Source organism: Gobio gobio (genome assembly GCF_949357685.1).
Source record: "Gobio gobio genome assembly, chromosome: 19".
Classification (NCBI taxonomy): Eukaryota; Metazoa; Chordata; class Actinopteri; order Cypriniformes; family Gobionidae; genus Gobio; species Gobio gobio.
This window is the reverse complement of record NC_137112.1, coordinates 27,153,372-27,172,502: the sequence shown is the minus strand read 5'-3', so window position 1 is coordinate 27,172,502 and position 19,131 is coordinate 27,153,372. Positions and strand designations below refer to the sequence as shown.

General features: G+C 37.6%; 2 protein-coding genes across 3 annotated transcripts in view; one reads left to right on the top strand and one right to left on the bottom strand.

Annotated features, from left to right (window-relative positions):
• Positions 1-19,131, top strand: part of tbl1xr1a (TBL1X/Y related 1a) — a 93,807-nt gene that overhangs the window by 58,043 nt on the left and 16,633 nt on the right. Inside the window, exon 3 of one of the 2 annotated variants that reach the window (XM_079845130.1) lies at positions 9,748-9,813. The exons of the other annotated variant lie outside the window; for it this stretch is intronic. The gene's annotated coding sequence lies outside the window, so the exon portion shown is untranslated. The remainder of the gene's footprint in view (positions 1-9,747; positions 9,814-19,131) is intronic. 2 annotated transcript variants of the gene reach the window in all.
• Positions 16,551-19,131, bottom strand: part of LOC307143504 (uncharacterized protein) — a 237,884-nt gene continuing 235,303 nt past the window's right edge. The window contains exon 19 of the mRNA XM_079845129.1: positions 16,551-16,771. The gene's annotated coding sequence lies outside the window, so the exon portion shown is untranslated. The remainder of the gene's footprint in view (positions 16,772-19,131) is intronic.

The following is a 19,131-nucleotide window of genomic DNA, read 5'->3' as shown; positions in this document are numbered from 1 at the left end:
GCGCAGATGTGAAATAAACAGTTATGGAAATGTAGAAATTAAAGCTAAAGCTCTAATCTCCTCCCTAAAATCCCCAAAAAAGTCTGTTAGTGCCTCAGTGACAACTTCACTCAGCTCTCAATCATGACTTCACACCCCCCGTTTTTATAGCATCAAATTACTAACTAAAACTAAACTTATTTAAAAAACGAACACTTGAAATGAATCACCGTGATAAAAACTGCATAAAATGACAGAAACCAACTTTGGGAAAAATCATATGCGGTGTAATTTGATTGTTTAGTCCATTTGAATACACGGAGGGCCGGGTTATGACCTATAGTGGGACCAATCACCTGTGGGCAATCGATACGTGTCGGCTTCAGTTTTTAACACGAGTTCTGCAGGTTTGGTACTGACCCATATTTCAAGACCAAGCTTTGCAAAACCCGTGTTGAACTCCGAGATTTGAGAATGTCGTCAGTAAAATGATGTTTGAGGGCTGGTTAAGTTGTTCGTGGGCAGACAACATACAACATAAATGGGCATTTATTTTCTAGTCTCTGTTTGTCTCATTTAAAAATGAAATCAGAGGACTTTACTATTAATACTACTATAATTATTACTATAACTTCTTGTGATAATCTTGTCTGGACGATTGTTTTGTACGCTGTACAAAATGGATTCATAAACATGTAAGATTTAAAACATTAATCTCAATTCAATAGGAAAGGAAATCTGTGTAATAAGTGTAAAATGAATACATTATTATTCCTTAAATGTTACCCTAGTCTTGTCTGAACTTGTTCGTTCGTCTTTGGCTCAAGCTTCACATAATCACATTATTATTTCCCAGACGTAGTATTAGTACTGAGGTCAAAGTCCACTTGCCTTGCGTTCGCAGATTTGAAATGTTTCCCCATATTACAGTGACTTTGTTCTTGCATTTTCTGAAGACAGAGTGACCATACTCTATTAAGTTTCCCTCAGGACTTTTGTAAAAGCCAAAATATGACCACACCTCAGATTTGTTCCTTTTAGTAGGCTGGAAAATCTCCCAGCGCTGTCACTGCCTTCTGCCATTTCTTCAAAAAACAACGTTGAGCGCTGCGTCTGCGCCAGACCGACGTTGGCAGGACAGGATTTATCAAGAGTTTTCAAAATCGTGATAATCAAACGTGGTTTTAATGATAATTAAATTTTAAACGATATTACTAACCGTCAGTACATTTTATCGTGGTTTATCGTGAAACCGGTAATCGTTCCATCCCTAGAGTATGTCCTTTCTTTTGGGAGACAATAACTTTATTTATTGTGCACTTTCGACTTTGCAGAACGTTTACATTCACAAACAGCTTTATTACACACTGCACAAAAGGGCCGAGAAGAAGAGAAAAAGTAAAAAGTAAAATAACAAAAGCTAGATTTTGCCAACCTCAATATTCTCATTATTCAACCATCTGGACCATCCCTAGTTTATTATTTTCCTTTTGTCTGCCTCATAAGCACAGTCCCTGATTCATCGATGCTATCACCTCCCCAGATTATTTAGCATTAATGTCAAGCCAACCGCCATTTAGTGATGAATATGCAAACCTTAACCTTTGTGCCTGAGCTGCTGCGGCTCGATTTAAATCACACATGATTACGGCCTTTTTTTATCTGCCTGCTTTCCTGTCTGATGTAAGATCCTCCAAACAATAGAGAATGTGTTTGTCTTATCTAGCAGGTGCATCAACAGTTGTTAACGAACACCCCCCACATTACCTTACTGCGTCTGATGGGGGAGGGGAGCGTCTGTCGGAGCCTCCATCTTTCTTTACGATAGAGACTTGACTGAACTGTCACTTTGGTGTGTAGGAGTAAAGACTAACTGCTCTTTGAAAGAAAACCGTGACATCTGTTTCCTTTTAGCTAGGTAGCATTGTGAAGATTGCCGAAAATGTTTTGTGTGCTCGAGTATGTGAAGTTTCAATTTCGGTGGCAGACTTTCTGAAGAAAGGGTGTTTTCTTTTAGCACATTCTCAGTGTGAATCTAGGTCCCCTGCTTACCACTGTACCGCAACAACCTGTTTCCGTTCACCAGAAAAAAACAAACAAAAAGGCTATTTAGTGTGTATTGATTAAAGTTATCAGTGGAAAGCAGATGTTGATATTAAGGGTCTGTCTGTTGAAGATTACACTCTGGTGTGTTCGGGTAAAATATTGGACACGGTATTGTTGTTTTAAACAAAGGTCTAGGATTAAAAGCTTAGAATGAGAGAATAATTGCTCACCTGAGCTAAACCCGAGAATACAAGTTGCCATGGTGATTTGTTCCACTAAAATGTGATTCAACAGTGTGACAGATGTTACCAAATTAATCCCAGAGTTTGCATGATAACCTATTGTAATCTTCTCTCTAACTTTCGATGATAGTAACCTGTTGTTTTGTATAATGCTATTGGCATTATCTGCTCTGACAATAGTTGACCTGAAAGAGAAAACTGACTGTAAAGTTATAGGCTCACGATTCCTATTTGGTGTCTCACGGTACTATAACAGCTAAAGTGGGAATGCACGATATTATCGGCACGACATCGGAATCGGTAATGAAAAAATGCTGTGGCGGTAAGATCATGTCAGCAGCGGGGTCATTCTTGAAGTGAAAACAAGCAAATAAATTGCATGTATGGTGATTTATATTGACAGTTTTTAAATGCTGCCTTGAATTTGTGAATGTGCGTAAAGAAGGACGTGAACGCAGGGTTGCCAGGTTTTCACGAGGGATGCACCGAATATTCGGCCACCGAAAAATCGGCCGAAAGACTTTTATCACTGAAACAATATTGCAGAAATGTTGTCATTACGCAAACAGAAACCGCGACCTGCACGTGCTTGTCTGAAGCAACATGTCTGCGGTGTGGACGTATTTCAGTATATCTTAGAAACATCTGAGAAACACATCTGCTCCATGCACAGCAGCTTATGTTCTCGATGAGAAGAGGACCAGACTTCACTGGGCATGTTTTAAGCGCGGAACACACTTCAATCCGAGTTCCCACACCAACATCGATCAACATGTATCACGAATTCAAACGATAAATGCCGTTTTGACGCTCTTTAATGTGGCATCACTGATCACATCACAGTTAGAGCGGCGGCACGCGCGTGTGAACGTGATCATCTGTGAGCGTGATCGATCATCTCTTCCTTAAGAATAAACATGAATGAACATTGAGGACACAACTTACGGTCACGTAGCATATGTGGTGTAATCGCTCAATCAGTCGGACATCGGAATCGATATCTTGATTATTTCATGTATGTTTAAATAAACCTGTCATGAAAATAGGGGTGTGACGGTTAGTATATAACCGTGAGACCGACGGTTATAGTTAAACACGTCATTAGAACTCTATAACCGCCAAAACCACGTTATTAAAATATTTTTTACAAAAAAACAAAACAAAAAAAAAATCATTTTTTAGATGGGTTCCCTCAGCTGACGAGGGAAACGGAGGCGGAGTTAGTTGTGCTTCGGAGGCTGCTACTGCTGGAGATGATTCGGGAGAGGTCTGTGCACCACCCCCTACCAAGAAGAGAAATCTTGGAGATGTCCTCAATAAATGGAGGTCTGAAATCTCTGCCCCTTTACCGATCAGAGCGCGCGCTGACATGGAGTTAACCCGCTATCTCCAAGAACAACCAATTGACTCTACGGCCAATCCACTAGCATGGTGGAGAGACAATGAAACACGCTATCCGCTCTTAGCAAAATTGGCACGTAAATACATGTGTATTTGTGCTACAAGCACAGCATCAGAGCGAGTTTTTAGCACTGCGGGTAACATAGCTACCCCTGTCAGATCGTCACTAAAACCAAGTAAAGTGAACATGTTGGTGTTCCTGTCACGGAACTTGGAAGTCGAAAAAGATTAGGAATTTAAAATGTCATTGCACTTTTTTTGTTTTTGTTAAGTTAATGTAATCACAACAGTCGTTCTTCGACTTTTTTCTTTTTCTGTGATAAAGGTATGTAGATTTTATCATTTGTAATTTAGGCCTAGGCTACTCATTCATTTATATGCAGCTCTTATAGAATTTAAGTAGCTTACTTGTTTTAAAGGATTAGTGTACTGTGTGTGATTTATTTAAAACAAAGCATGTTCATTGCAAAGTTTTTTTTTTGTTTATTAAGGATTTGTTTACTGTGTGTATATAAATAAACTTATAGCAAGTAGCTAATCAGTGTCTGCTCGTTTATTCAAACTATAAAATATAACATAATATAAACATAAAAATGAATAAAAAGCCATTTTGTAAAACTGCTGTACCGAACCATCAGTTTTGTGTACCGCTATCCCTATTCTACAGTTACCATATGGGCTATGGCAGTCTTTGTTTTGATACACTATTATGTTGAAGGCCTGCAGAGAAAATAGTTGTATCTTTAAGCAGTTGCACTTGTTCTGAATGCACTTTCTTGTAGTAGTCCTACAGAGAATTTTTTTAAATGCACTAGACCTAAATGCACTTTGTTTTTATGAGAGAACATTTCATTTTAAAACCTTTCTGTAGGTCTGTACATTATTATTTAAAGTACACATGAGTGGGGTCGAGTTAAACATTTTAGTTTGAATTTTATTTTATACTGTGCATTGTTGCAATGTGCTAAATAAATATTGGCATAATTTGTAATTGATTTATTCTTTGAAACTTTAATATTAATTTATGCAATTGCAATGCCTTGATTTTAGTAAAGTTAGTACACAGTCATAGCCATAGATGCAATGGTACTAATAATTGGCATAATTTCTTTCGGTGTTTCGGTTTTCGGCCTTGGTTTCCTCTTTTTCGGTTTCGGCCAAGAATTTTCATTTCGGTGCATCCCTAGTTTTCACAACAAAACTAGCCCAAAACAAGCACAATCGCTTCTTCCCACTTTCTAGCGTGCGCAGAAGCCTCCACTCCACAGCAGCAGAAGCCTCCTCCAGGTCCTAGTGCACGCCCCCTATACTGTTATATATGGGGTCCTTTGTTGTTACAGTAATAAAATGAAAAGTAGAATACACAAATACATTGAAGTTACTACTTTTTCTGAATAAATAAAGCAGTAATGTCATAAATCACAAGCATGACACTTGTAAATTAAATATTTTTATATACAGTTTATCAATCTGTAATAAAGAAAAATAATCCAAGGAGCTCTAAAATAATTGTAGATTTTTTATTTGAAGCTGAAGACAGCATCTACTGATTCCATGTCACCCCACTTCATGTGCACAAACGTTATATCCCAAAATAAATTATTTAGGTTACAACTGCATCTGTCTGGGGTGAAAAATCACTGACTTTATTATTGTTATTTTCAGAGCTTTTAATATACTCTTATTATAAAAATAACTTCAATAACATTTATTTATCTTTCACAAGTATCCTTTTAGTAAGGAGACCTCAGAAATCTGAAACCAGAATTAAAAAAATGGTGTTTCCAAAAAAAAGGAAAAAAATAAACGAGTTGAAAAATGTCGGCATATCGGATATCTGCAAAAATCCAATATCGTGCATCCCTAAGCTAAAGTATCACAACCTGAATTTATTGTATAGATGCACCATGCATATTACTTTTCTGTTGTATTATTTACAGTTTTGTATTATTATTATTATTATTATTACTACAACTACACTGAATTATAATTATACAGAAATAATGCATTTCATGTGTTTTAATTTCTTGTTTCATAGAGTATATTGCATATTTGTTGAATTTAAGATTAATTCAAAATACTAGCAAACGTCAGATTTTGAAAAATCAACAGTCAACAAGAGATTTTTTTTAGTGTTGTCACGATAACAAAATTCTGACTTTGATTCGATACCAGACTAAAATACCTTGATACTGAATTGAAAAAAAACAAACAAACAGTAAAAGTAATTGATTAATATGAGAACTTATTATTCATTGTTTTATAAAAAAAAAAAAAAATGCGGGAAACTTTTTGACCATTCGCTCCTCTTATGTGAACATCCGTACAGAGATGTTTGCAAAAATCAAATTGAACAGGTTGGGATGAGCAAAATCTTATTTCATGATACAAGTAATTTAATAGTTTTTAAATGTAATGTTATAATTACAATATAGATATTTAATTTTATCTCGATTTTTAAAAATATAAAATGCAAAGTTTACTTCAGTGGTAAAGTGAGTTTTACAAATGATCTCAAACCTCGCTGAAGTCCATCACACTCATCACAGGAAGTTTCACTTTATATTCCACATGCACCTTTACTATTTTTTCGGCTCGTATTGAGATGCATCAGGCGAACATTTTTGGTAGTTAAATGTGTTTGGTGTAAACGTTTTTGCTTCATGATATGCTATCAAATTAAAAAGAGTTTTCTTTGAGTTCCCACCTTGTTTTATTCTGTTGTGCTTCATCTCGCGTCCTTTGTGAATGGCACTTAAAGCGTTGGACTCAAATAATGCAGTATTTTTAGGCTTGGGTATTGTGGTACTACTGTAGCACTACTACTACCCTAATTAGTAGTAGTGTTGGTTGACATTAATGTCTGCTATAGCACTTATGGCAACACTGAGAATGCAACATACTCGTTGCATTATTAATTGCAGTTTGACACATTTAATAACGATGTGGTAAATTGAGCTTGCTGCTTTGAGTAGTGCTGTATAAGTTTTAAGTAAATGTGGTAGTTAATGTATCGATTGCTTAATTCAGAATGAGTGTATGTAAATCTTTCCAATGGATTGGACTCGTTTTCCCCAAACATTTTCACAGTTTATATTAATTGGCAATGTAATCGAACTGATTACACACTGAATTAATTCCCGAGTTGGTTTTTAACAAATTTTGGCAATCCCTTTTTTCTCAGATCAGACGTTCTTTGGCCTAACACGTCAACAGCATAACGGCACTGTAACGGCACCTGCTACTTTGCTTAGCAAGTACAGGCCAATAATCTGAGCTAATTGGAACGTACTCTGCTCTGGAAAACAGATAGACGCAGCAGGTGCAACAGCACAAAGAAGTCTCAGAAAACCACGAGACATGGACTTGGTGCAGGCAGCCTGAAGGAAGTAGTTTCCACCCATCTCTGTTCAAGCTTAAACTTCGTAGACAAGAGACCACTGAGACCCGCCAATAGCTGTAACCTAACAGCCATGTCAATACATGCGTTTCATTGCTTGGCTCTGGAAACTAACACATGCGCCCTTGAAAAGTTACAGCACACTCAGGGTGAGCCCAAGATGGTGATTCATGAATGCAGAAATTAATTCCAGACCTAGGCATAATCTGCGCCTGGGAAAACTGCCCTGGATTTTTTTTTTCTGATTTATCTGTGGGTATGTGACGGGGCAAGTTTTCAATTTAGGACCATATTTCAAACACCATGTTTTGGTGATGTGACAGCAAGTTTTCTTGATGATGAGAGGGACCTTTGTATAAACGCTTACTAAAAAGTGAATGTTTATCATTTGTTTCTTCTCTTGGCGAAACCATTTGACAGGGCAGTAAACACAATTTCAGTTTACCCGATTTATGGTTGATATCTTAGTCCTTTTAATAATATTTGATGCTAATTAGTCATTTAAACCGATGCAATAAACCAAAATATTTTAAGGCCACTCACTATTGTTTCGTCTGTGTGTATGTATTTATATTCTTTTACTATCTTTCTAATCAAGAAGCTGTTGGCCTATTTCAGGAAAAATCTAAACAATGATGAATGAAGGTTGAAAGCCAAAAGCAATGTAGGGCAAAACAATGCAGGTTTTTTTTCTTCCGTCACCACCTGACAGTGGTGGAACCAGTTTCGTCTCTATGCTGTTGGCTTAGGTGTGCCCTTATCTTAAAATAAAAAAATGCATATCAGAGTTTTTTCCGGGGTCAGTGGTCTAGTGGTGGTAATAAGTGGCGAAACGATGTAATACAGTCACCACAATGAAGCACCGTTTACAAAAGGTGATAACTATTCTACCATAGACATCAGTGTTTATATTTGAACTATAAACTTTTATCCCAGTACTTCTATGATAACTTTAACTATTGTATCACAGAAATAATAATACTACGAGGTTGAAAAGACTGTTTGTGACACAGATTTGCAACACAAATTTGAATGTTGCGATATGATTTTGTCAAAGGTTTAATAGACGGACGAATTGGAATAAGATCGCCATTGGAATTGAGATCCCAATCTTTTACAGATTAATCGTGCAGCTCTACTGTCTTATCTCTCTCAAAGCATATAAAGTATGCTTTGCATATGAAGTGCATTCAGTCTTGCATCACTTTCACGCATCCACTTGAATGGGATATGTCACTTAATACTCATAGATAATGACACATTTCACCCTCCGTTGGAAGAAAAGCGGGTAGCTTCTGTCTACATCATCTACCAACAAGAGCTAAAATAATTTAATTTGATTTAATATCAATTCTGGAATTTAAAAAAATATTGCGATAGTTAGTTAAATCGATTTTTTTGTCACAGCCCTAATAACCATACTATTTCTTCATGAAATAAAATAAAAAAATCACTGTCACTGAGTGACTGATTTGAAGAGTTAGTTATAAAATTAACACATTACATTAAAAAGTGTCAGGTCTATTATTTTGCATTTACACTCCAAGACTTAATGCACAGATCATTTTACATACAGATTGTTTTGCTCTGTCCATTGCTATGGTTATCACCCTCAACTGGATTCAATTCCACATTTAAATACGAGTAGTCAATTCGTCAACTTTACAATGTGTAGTTAGCAGCATGCAAATATATATTATATACAGAAAGCGAGCAAAGATCGCTACCATTAATAATCACTGGAGCTGTCAATTACAATGCGAGGTACACAAAGCTGCACTGTGTGCACTCTTGTGAAAGCTTCCGTTATAATCAATGAAGCTGTGCAATGAATCCTTTGGTTACTTATTGACATTGTGTTTATACTTTGGTTATATTGAAACTCACGCTGAACAAAAACTCTGCAATTTTGAGCTGTGTTGAGCGGATTCTGACAAACTTAAACCGGATTAAAGCTCAACGCTGCAAAAGCATGTTATAAATAGAAACCTTTGATGCTCTTCACAGGGCGCTAACACAAACACTCACTGGAGTTTTTTTTTTAAAGCAGCAGTCTATCAGCGGATACCGATACTGCAGAAACGACGGGTATCATCACATAAAATGATCAAATAAATCTTTGGCAGGACAAACATTCATTTTTGTGGCCGCCAAAATATTTTAATTGCAGGAAAAACCCTTTTTATATCATCTACATAGTAAAACTGGCAGTTACACAAACAATTGTGGAGTCGACTTGTTGTAATGTCAGTCAACGTTAAGATTTTAGCCTGTTGTCCAAATGTACAAGGCAGTGTGTGGACGGTTCATTTCCAAGAAAGACATTCTTTCTGGTATTTTTGTCTTGAAAAATGTGAATGCCATCACAAAGAAAATTACAGGGAGACATTCAGATTTATTGGACATTTTCAGAAAGTCCATAGAGACAGTCATTCAGCTTACCCTGGCAATAAGGGAAAACAATAGAGAGAGCCAGAGAATCTCCCAGCAGAAAAATGGGAAAAGATATGACATTTTCCATCTAAACTAGCAGTTGCTGCAAAGTCCACAAACATGCTTTAATTGACCTCAGACAGGTTGGTTTAAATGGGGCATGCATTGCAGGTGTTTTTTTTTTCACCAAGTCCAGATGCTTGACAAATTCTGCTTCATTCACCCTTTTCTGTAATGTTATTGCAGGTGCTGAGACACTTGGGTTGGATCCTTAAAAAGCGTTTGCCTTGCGGAAATAGAGCTGATAGTGTGGTGAGTACAAATGCATATTGGTGCTAAGATGGCTTTTTTTTTCTCTCCTTAAGGAAAAAGGGAAAACTTTATATAGCTGCACTCTGTTCTTTTTTTTTTTAAGGGAATGGAAAAGTTACAGGTGTTTCAGAGACTGTTTTTAGGCAGAAATATTTAGAACAGAATGTTCTCTACCACCATTCTTGGTTGTTTTTTTGCACCTTGTATTGAAAATCCTGGTGACATTTGTTCATGACAGCTTTCTCATCACAGATCCCATTGGGGGGATTCAAAGTACACGGGAGAGCTCAGTTCAGTGGGAATCCTGGCTCTGTGTGAATGTAGAATTTCTAAGCGTTATACTGGCAAATGGATGGACACTACTTTTTAAAAAGTTATTTCCAGCAATCTTTGACAAATAGAAAGTTTAAAAGAACATAGGGGTGTAACGAATGACTCATTTTCTTCATGTATCCATTTGAATAATCCTACAAATGCACTTAAAAATCTAGAATCAAATTAAATTGAATCTTATATTTAATAATCTCGCATTGATTTGATCTGAATTTCCAAAAAGTCATTCTTGAATCAAAATCGAAAACTTATTAGATTAGATTAGATTAGATTCAACTTTATTGTCATTACACAAGTACAAATACAAGGCAACGAAATGCAGTTTAGGTCTAACCAGAAGTGCAATAGCAGCAAGTGCAGGATATATACAATGGTTGCGTAAGTGCAGGACATAAAAATGTTCTGAATATATATAAATATGTATAAGTAGAGAGATGGTTATTACTATAAGTAGAACTGAATTTACAGATGAATATATACAGTGAATAAATATACAGATGGCTATTACTATAAACAGAATTTACAGGTGAATATGTACTATGAATAAATATACAGATGGCTATTACTATAAACAGAATTTACAGGTGACTATGTACTATGAATAAATATACAGACGGTTATTACTTGAACAGAATTTTACAGTTAGAGGTATACAATAATATGTTAGGCTAATATGAGGAATATAGCAGTGGATTAAGTTAGTACAATAAATTATGGACAGAGCTATCCGAAAGAAAGTGTAAAAGTGCAGTGGAAAGTGGTTGCATATTCCAGTTAGAAGTACGGTGCAAAATGCAAATGTAAACATTGTTACTGTAAATACAGTCGGCAGTGCAGATGAGCATAATCCAGTTACGGTATGGTGGTGCAGAATGCATAAGTAAACAGTTGTTACTGTAATAAACAGTCAGTAGTGCAAATAACAAAGTGAAGGTGGATGTGAGGTAGGAGAGTTATCAGTTTATGAGGGAAGTGGATCAACGGGGGTTTGAGTTCAATAAAGAGACAGCTCTGGGGAAAAAACTGTTCTTAAGTCTGCTGGTCCTGGTCCGGTGGATCCTGAAACGCCTGCCGGAGGGCAGGAGAGAAAACAGTCTGTGGGCTGGGTGAGAGGAGTCCTTGAGGATGCTGCGAGCTCGATGCAGGCAGCGTTTCCTCTGGATGTGTTCGATGGCAGGCAGTGGAGTCCCTGTGATGCGCTGGGCAGTTTTCACCACCCGCTGCAGTGCCTTGCGCTCCGCAACAGAGCAGCTCCCATACCACACTGCCACACAGTTGGTCAGGATGCTTTCTATTGCGCAGCGGTAGAAGTTCACCAGGATAGCCGAGGAGAGCTGATTCTTCCTCAGTGTCCTCAGGAAGAAGAGGCGCTGGTGAGCCTTCTTGACCAGGCTGGATGAACCCTTCATCATCAAAAATAGTTCCAAATCAGTCCGAAGCAGGATCAATTCTTGCTTGTCGCAGAGCAGGGCTGTAATTCGAAGAGTTAGGCCATTCAAATATATATTTTTTTAATTATTTCCATATACTGATATTCTTTTAGTTTTATGTTTCAGTGTTCGCTATTAAAAAGGTCATAATAGAAGCTAACTGGTATTGGTTATTATTATTTATTGACCGATTCACCACAGATCGAGAAAGCCAAGTTTCCCACTAATAACTACAGTATTGTAGCAGATCATGAACTTAGATGGTGCCTAGGATGTAATATATAAATAAATCATTCTGCCATTTATAATGGGCCAAATGTGACAATATTATCCTTAGTTGCCTTTATCGGTCACTGTTGTGGTTTGAGAACTAACAAAAGCTTCTTATCGTAGTCACTTATGCTAATGCACTCAAATCAGAACAATGAATGAGTCTGTGTGTACTGGCACTCTAGCTATAGTAAGTGATTTTGGCAGGTGGTGATATGATGTAACCCTTCGGAACTGCTCCAGCGAGATCATGTTCCAGCAGACCTTTAGGCAGTGCCTGTCCCACATGCCCCAGAAACAGCCCATTCTAAGGTTGTACATGTGTAAAAAAAACACACCAGCAGCAGAATCTGGTCAAAGGGGACATTCCTCTATAGTTTCTCTATCACTGTAGATAACACCCTGTGCCTGTTAACCGGTCTCCACAGACCTTGAATGTGTTACTCATTAGTCATTTCTGCTGTCTGAGTTGCGGTGTAGTGGGTTCCTGGGAACGCTGTCAGTGCACTCGGTTCACATGCAGATGAATAACTCTTGTATCTGACCGGGGGTGGTTAAACGAATCTGGTATTGATTATTGGTTTTCTCTGAGCTCCAGTGTTGATGACGGTCATTTTTTTGCTCAGTCAGTTATCACTCACTATCCACTGATGTTTGTCAGATCTCTATGGTTAACCATGTGATGACAAAAAAACACATCCAGGTCATAAGTCACCCGAAAAGGAATGTGTGTTAGGAATGTAACGGTTCAAATTACGCCTTGGTTTTTATCACGTTTTGGTATGGTTCGGTTTTTGCTATGTTCTGAGAAAAAAGGACTACTGTGAAATAAAAATAAATAAATAAGAACAAATAATCAAACTAGAAGCAACAGCACAAATAAATACAATGGAGAAAAGACACATAAAATAAACTGTGCTTTTCAGGTTTGAAATAAGATATTGAATAAAGTATCAGATATTGAATAAAGTAATCAAATGTAAACCAACATTGCATATAATCTTTTCTTGCCTTTTGTTGATAATTAACATAAAAAAGACAGACTTATGCTGCGTTCACACCAAATGCGAATTGAGCGTCAAAATCGCGTCTACCGCGTCTAGTTTCACGCGCGAACATTTTGAATGCATTCGCGCGTCTGCAGAGAATTGGACGCGTGTAGAAATCGAGCGTTTGAAGCGAAATTGACGCGCGTTCAAGGCACTCCAGGAGAAATATGTCATAAAACACCACTCTGCCTCTTTTCATTTTCATTAAACATATATATTAAGCATTAATAGCCACACAAATGTGGTCCAGGCAACTCCTACATTATCTTCACTACATGTATATTTAAATATCCTTAAAATATAAAGTTATGAAACTTCTCTTTGCCCTCAGTCAAAACGATTTGGCAGACAACAAATTATAGATTCATGAGAGCAAAGCTCGGCCGTTAGATCTACACAAAACGAACCACTACAGGACATCAGAGCCAGCGGCAGACGCCAGAAGGACTGGCCGAGGAAAGGCTGCCTTCGCCGGGGTTATGAGCAGTGATTTCCCGCGGTGATCGCCTGGATCTCACAACTCCAAAAACACAAGATTATTTTTTTTTAAATAGGCGCTCTCTTTATAAATAAACCACAGACTTGAGCTTTAAACAATTACATTCCCACCTGAAAGAGTCTTAAAACTACATTTTGTGACACAATAGTACTATTTTTAATTTATGCAGGGTTTCTCATACACGTCACTTTACCACGTGACAGCAGCAAGCAGGCTCCTGATTGGTTAACGCGGCGCGAATTGACGCCAAAGTTAAATTTTTTCAACTGGGGCGTCAGACGCAAATTCGCTTCAAACGCGTGAATGCACAAAAGCACCATTCGCGTGTAACGCGCGTATCGCGCAAGACGCTCAATTCGCGTCCAATTCGCGCCATTCGCGCGAACTGGACGCGCGAATGAGGCGGATTCGCGTCGCGCGTAACGCGCCTTCCGCGCCGCAGGACCTCCAGACGCGCGTCAACGCGCCTTTCCATTGACTTAACATTGAAATCACTCGCGCCAGACGCTCAATTCGCGTTTGGTGTGAACGCAGCATTAGGCAGAATATTAGGCTGCTGTCACGTTAAGACATAATGTATGGATCCAGTACACTGATACTGATACACACGCGTTGACTTACTCGGCAGTTTACTTAAGACATGACTTACTAAGTTTGCTAGGACGCTCACCAAGACGGGCATGTTGACATAACTTTGATGTGAATTTATCCATTGAAGCGCAAGGCCTAAGAGAACTCTTTTACGTGCTGTCTGAGATGAGGATTTCTGCACACTTTTTCCGCAGATTTCCGCACACTTCCGATGAGTGCACACTCAAATCTTCTTACAGTGTTCATTCGCGTCTTGTGCTTGGATGTTTAAATTGGCAAGGCTTAAATGAGTTTAGTTTAAACTAGTGCTGTCAAAATTAGTGCGTTAATGCAGGAGATACATTTTTCAGTTTAATGGGTTAAAAATATTGAATGCAATTAACGCAGCATCTGTTTTTTCTGTCATCCTTTGGCTAGCGTTACATTATATGATCACACTCTTATTCGTGCAAATGCTTTTAAACCATTCAAGTGCGACAAGACAAACGAGAACGCCCTGTTTGTGAATGTCCTGGATGCATCTCAATCAGCTCCCTAGTTTCCTAGGTGGTGAATCAGTATAGTGTGTACATGAATGTGGCGACTCCCTGATCAGTGCCCCGACTACTGAACTAGGGAGCGGATTGAGACGCAGCCCTTGTCTGAAAGACGCGTGCCAGAATCAAGTTCTCTCTCGCGCTTGAACAAGCAATAACACAGAATTATGCCAAAACGCCAATTTTGTCGAGTATTCTCATAAGAGCAGTCTTAAATGAGTTAGATAACGTCTTAAATGAACTTAAAAGACAGATTTTTTTACAGTCTATGGCTAGATCCATGCCATGTTCGGCAGTGGCAGATCTAAAAGGAACAGCAGCGACTAATGATGTCTGTCATTAAAGTTAATGACAGAACAAAGGTAAAGGTGAAAATTGTAACTTTAATAAGGAGTTATTCTATTTATGCAGTGCAGACACTTTGATAACTTCAATTTTAACTTTAACTATTCAATTTCTGTATATTTCCTACCTGTTAGACAGGTAGGAGGGCCACAGGTAAATATGACATTTATGTCATGTTTATAATGGGTTTATGTGAAGATTGTTTTAAGTTCACTTAAAATGTTGTATCATTAATGTTTTAAAAAATCTATTTCAGACACATCAGTAGCAGTTTTAGCATCAGTGATGCTGGCCTTCATTCATAAAAAGAGTAACTGAAATTATTATTAAAAATCCAGATGTTTTAAATCGCGATTAATTACAGAAAAAATTTGCGATTCAGGTCTCACCTGCGCATACGGCACTCGCATTAAACAAAGTTTGCAAAGGGTGACTGCTTTGTCCATGTTTTTTGGTGGGCACAGTTTGAATTTTTTAAACTGAGAACCGTTACACCCTTATTTTGTGAGTGTGTGTGTGTGTGTGTGTGTGTGTATCCACAATTTCCACAAAACAATTAAGCTAAATATTTTTTTTTATATTGATAATAAGAAATGTTGGCAAGACTTTACAACAAGGTTTCATTTGCTATCATTATTTAACATGAACTAACAGTGAAAATACTTCTACAGCGGTTTTTTTTTAATCTTAGTTAATGTTCATTTCAACATTTATTAATACATTATTAAAATCAAAAATTGTATCTGTTAATATTATTTAATGGATCTGAGCTAACATTAACAAAGATCCATAAAGGTTTTAACTAATGTATTACACATTATTTATGCATGATGTCAACTAATGGACCTTATTGTAAAGAGTTAAAGAAATGTTCCCTAAGCTCCAAATCAGCATATTAGGAATGATTTCTGAAGGATCATGTGACACTGATGACGGCAAATATTCAGTGTTGTCATAAAAGGAATAGAATCAATTTGAAAATATATTAAAATTGAAAAGTTATTTTATATTGTAATATGTTTTTACTGTATTTTGATCAAATAAATGCGGCCTTGGTGAGCATAAAGTTTGTTGAGAAACATTATGGAAAAATAAAATCTTACAGACGCAAACTTTTGAATATTAGTGTAATGCGTAAAAAAAATTAAGATTTTTCTTTTTTGTGACGCATTTATATAAGAATCTGGACCTGTTTTGTGAGATTCAGCCCTTCTGCTTTGCATTCCTCTTTCCACTTAGCTCATTACCCATTTGTCCTTTAACATACACATCAATGCCTCACCTTTGGTCCAACATGGTGTTGAATTTAACGATTCATAAGAAACGCTGTGTAGGCTCTAGGGTGGGCTTCATCTGGCTTACTCATAGTTTACTCTGTAGCTGCAGGCAATCAGGCCATATTTAGTGTCACTCGTTAGCGGAGGCAAATGAGTTCATTAAACATCCTCAGCACGTGAAATTAGCCCTCGGGATCATTCAGTTACAGGATGGTAGCATCGTTTTTCACATAGATTCAAAAACATGCCGAGGACTTGATACTTTCAGTGACAGTAGATTTACAGTAATTAATAGTCACAGCGTGCATGCATGTTAGTATGCTAATAAGCAACAGAATTATTTGTTGAATTGAATGTTAGTATAGATAATTATTTTCACTTTCATTTGTTGAAGTTTAATCAATTCTAGAAAGATTTGTAACCCATTTATTTTTGCTATAAACACAAGTCACATTGTTGTCTTTTTAAATGACATGCTAAACAGAGTTCTCCAAGTGCCAGAGGGCAAAAACGTTACACAAAAGAATCCAGGCGGTTTAGGCCTTGTCCTCGTGTTACCCATTCTTGTTGCCCTCTGTCAAGTCCTGGTTTGGAGCAGCACATCGCCTCCCTTCCGAGCGACTCCCACCTGTGTGCCAAAGATAAAATCGTTGATATGATAGTCAACATTTCATTGCAAAAATGCTGTGAGCACCCGCCTCAGACAGAAAAGCGACGCTCAGAAGCAATGCCACGACATGTGCAGATAACCTTGTCTGTTTCTGAAATGCCCTTTCACCCATAAACTTGACTGTTTTCAAAAGTTGCCATGTGGTGTGTACTTCAAGCTGTTGGGCTGAAGATTTAACACTGGATTTAAAATTCTTGTTAAAATTTAAGGCGTGAAAAGTTCAAATATCTTAAACCGTATAGTGGTTTATAGATGTCTCACAATTGGATGTGTATTTTCAAATTTTAACTAAAGATCCAGGCTATTTATATGCCATGAGATCAACCTTAAACTTAATTTTGGATGAGAAAAGGTTTAATTGTCATGCAGTGTGTAATATTTATTGGATCTATTGACCGAAATGCTATATAATATACGTAACTATGATTTTGCACCGTCATGTTTCTACACGAACACATATAGCCCTACATGGACAAACTGTTCTACAGAGCGCTAGCTACTCTCTGCTGTCTCAGACAACGTCATCTTTGTCCTGTGTCGGCCACCGTAGTTTCTCTATGTGCTTCGTAAGGGAGGGGTGAGCGGTTGCAATTCGCAACCTCACCACTAGATGCTGCTAAAATGTACACAGTGCACTTTTTAAGTCAACAGAAAGAAACAAAAAATGATATTTTGCATACTAAAAACTAGCGATGCTTCATGAAGATTCAAAACCTTTCCAGAACCAGTGATTTTGGAGCTCGAATCAGTAAACAAGGCTTTATTACGTCATGACTGTTAACGTTTTGAAATTGAAATGGTTTGATTAAAATAAAACAAGCAAAACAAGCCCAACAATTGAATAAAATAACACATTATAAAGACCCTTCATATTTAATGGTATTATTAGATGATTGATTTGAATGGATGATTTGCATTTAATAGATCACACCTTCAATAAAACATTTGCAATTGCTTTGTAAAAGGTGTTTTTATGAATGCTTGGGCTGTGTTTTCGCTGCATTTAAGCAGTTCTGACCTTCACTCGCGCGTGAAGTTTCGCTTCGAAACCATTTTGCAAAGCAGTCGTTTCAATTAATTCAACGTTTCAAAAAGCTTCATTTCTTCTGCTAAATGAAATCTGACTCTTGGCAGTTGTCAGCACCTTGTTTTTTGTTGCTTGTAAATGAGAATCAGCTTTCACCTACTTAAACGGGGTTGGAAATGCGCAGAGTCTTTTGTCCTTTCAGAGAAGTTGCAGAATGACTTTGATCCAAATTTAGTTGGAACTGAAACAAGAAAGTTTAAAGATCCCACCGTGCCAGTGGTGGTTCGCTTTACAGGAGGTGGGCTGGAAGTTAAAATACACTCTCCCTCCTATCCCAGTTTAATGTGCAACTATATGCAAGCCATCCGTGGGCTGAAGAGTGTAAACACTGCGTCATTATTGTAAATGAAGGAGCCGTAATGGCAGACCGTTGTCATTTGCAGGGCTTAAGATTGTTAGTAAAACTGGTTCGACCACAGCCAGTGGTATCCATTGACTTGCTTCTAGGACACTTCACACAAAAGAAGAAGAGTAGGTAGATCCATTTATGGTGTGTCATATTTCCCCCACCCCACCTTGTTCAGACAGACACTGATGGATCCAGATCTCAAAGTAGGTCAGTTGAGGTGACGCGTTAATCTCGCTGGTCCAATTTGATTTTGTTTTCTGCCCTTCGGAGAGTAGGTTGCATCACAAGCAGTTTAGGCCAGCATCTGTCTTAATGGCTTGTGACAGCATTCGCTAGCGTGTGGCATCTAATAAGCAACGGTCATTGGTCCTGCTGGATTGGGCTGCTTTGCCTTTGAACTCGACCTGATTGTTAGATGCTGACGGAGGGATGTGAGCCATATGCTGATTTCGACAAAAGCGTCTGGTGAAAATGGTGTTGACATAATTGCCTTGAAAAGAGGAAGAAAAATGGCACAATTGTCTGGATGTGGGGTGGTGGTAGCCCGTCTGCTTCAGAGATCTTCTGTTACGTTACCTTGTTTTACAAGTAGCCGAGTACTTTACGTTTTTGGAGAAGACTGTTGTCGATGGCCTTTTTGACAATAACAAGGCAACAGTGAACAACAGAAAAATAGTATACAAATTTCAATTATAATATTGTGTATCTAGGTGTGCATTTGAATGTAAAATTCTGAACACATTCTGAAAATTGCTCTTTAATTGTGAATACTTGGTTACATATTTAATATTTATATTGTTCACATTTTTGTGTATTTATTTTTGTGATAATTGCACTAAATGTGAAACAATGTTTACTTAATTGAAATAGAATATGTTAAGG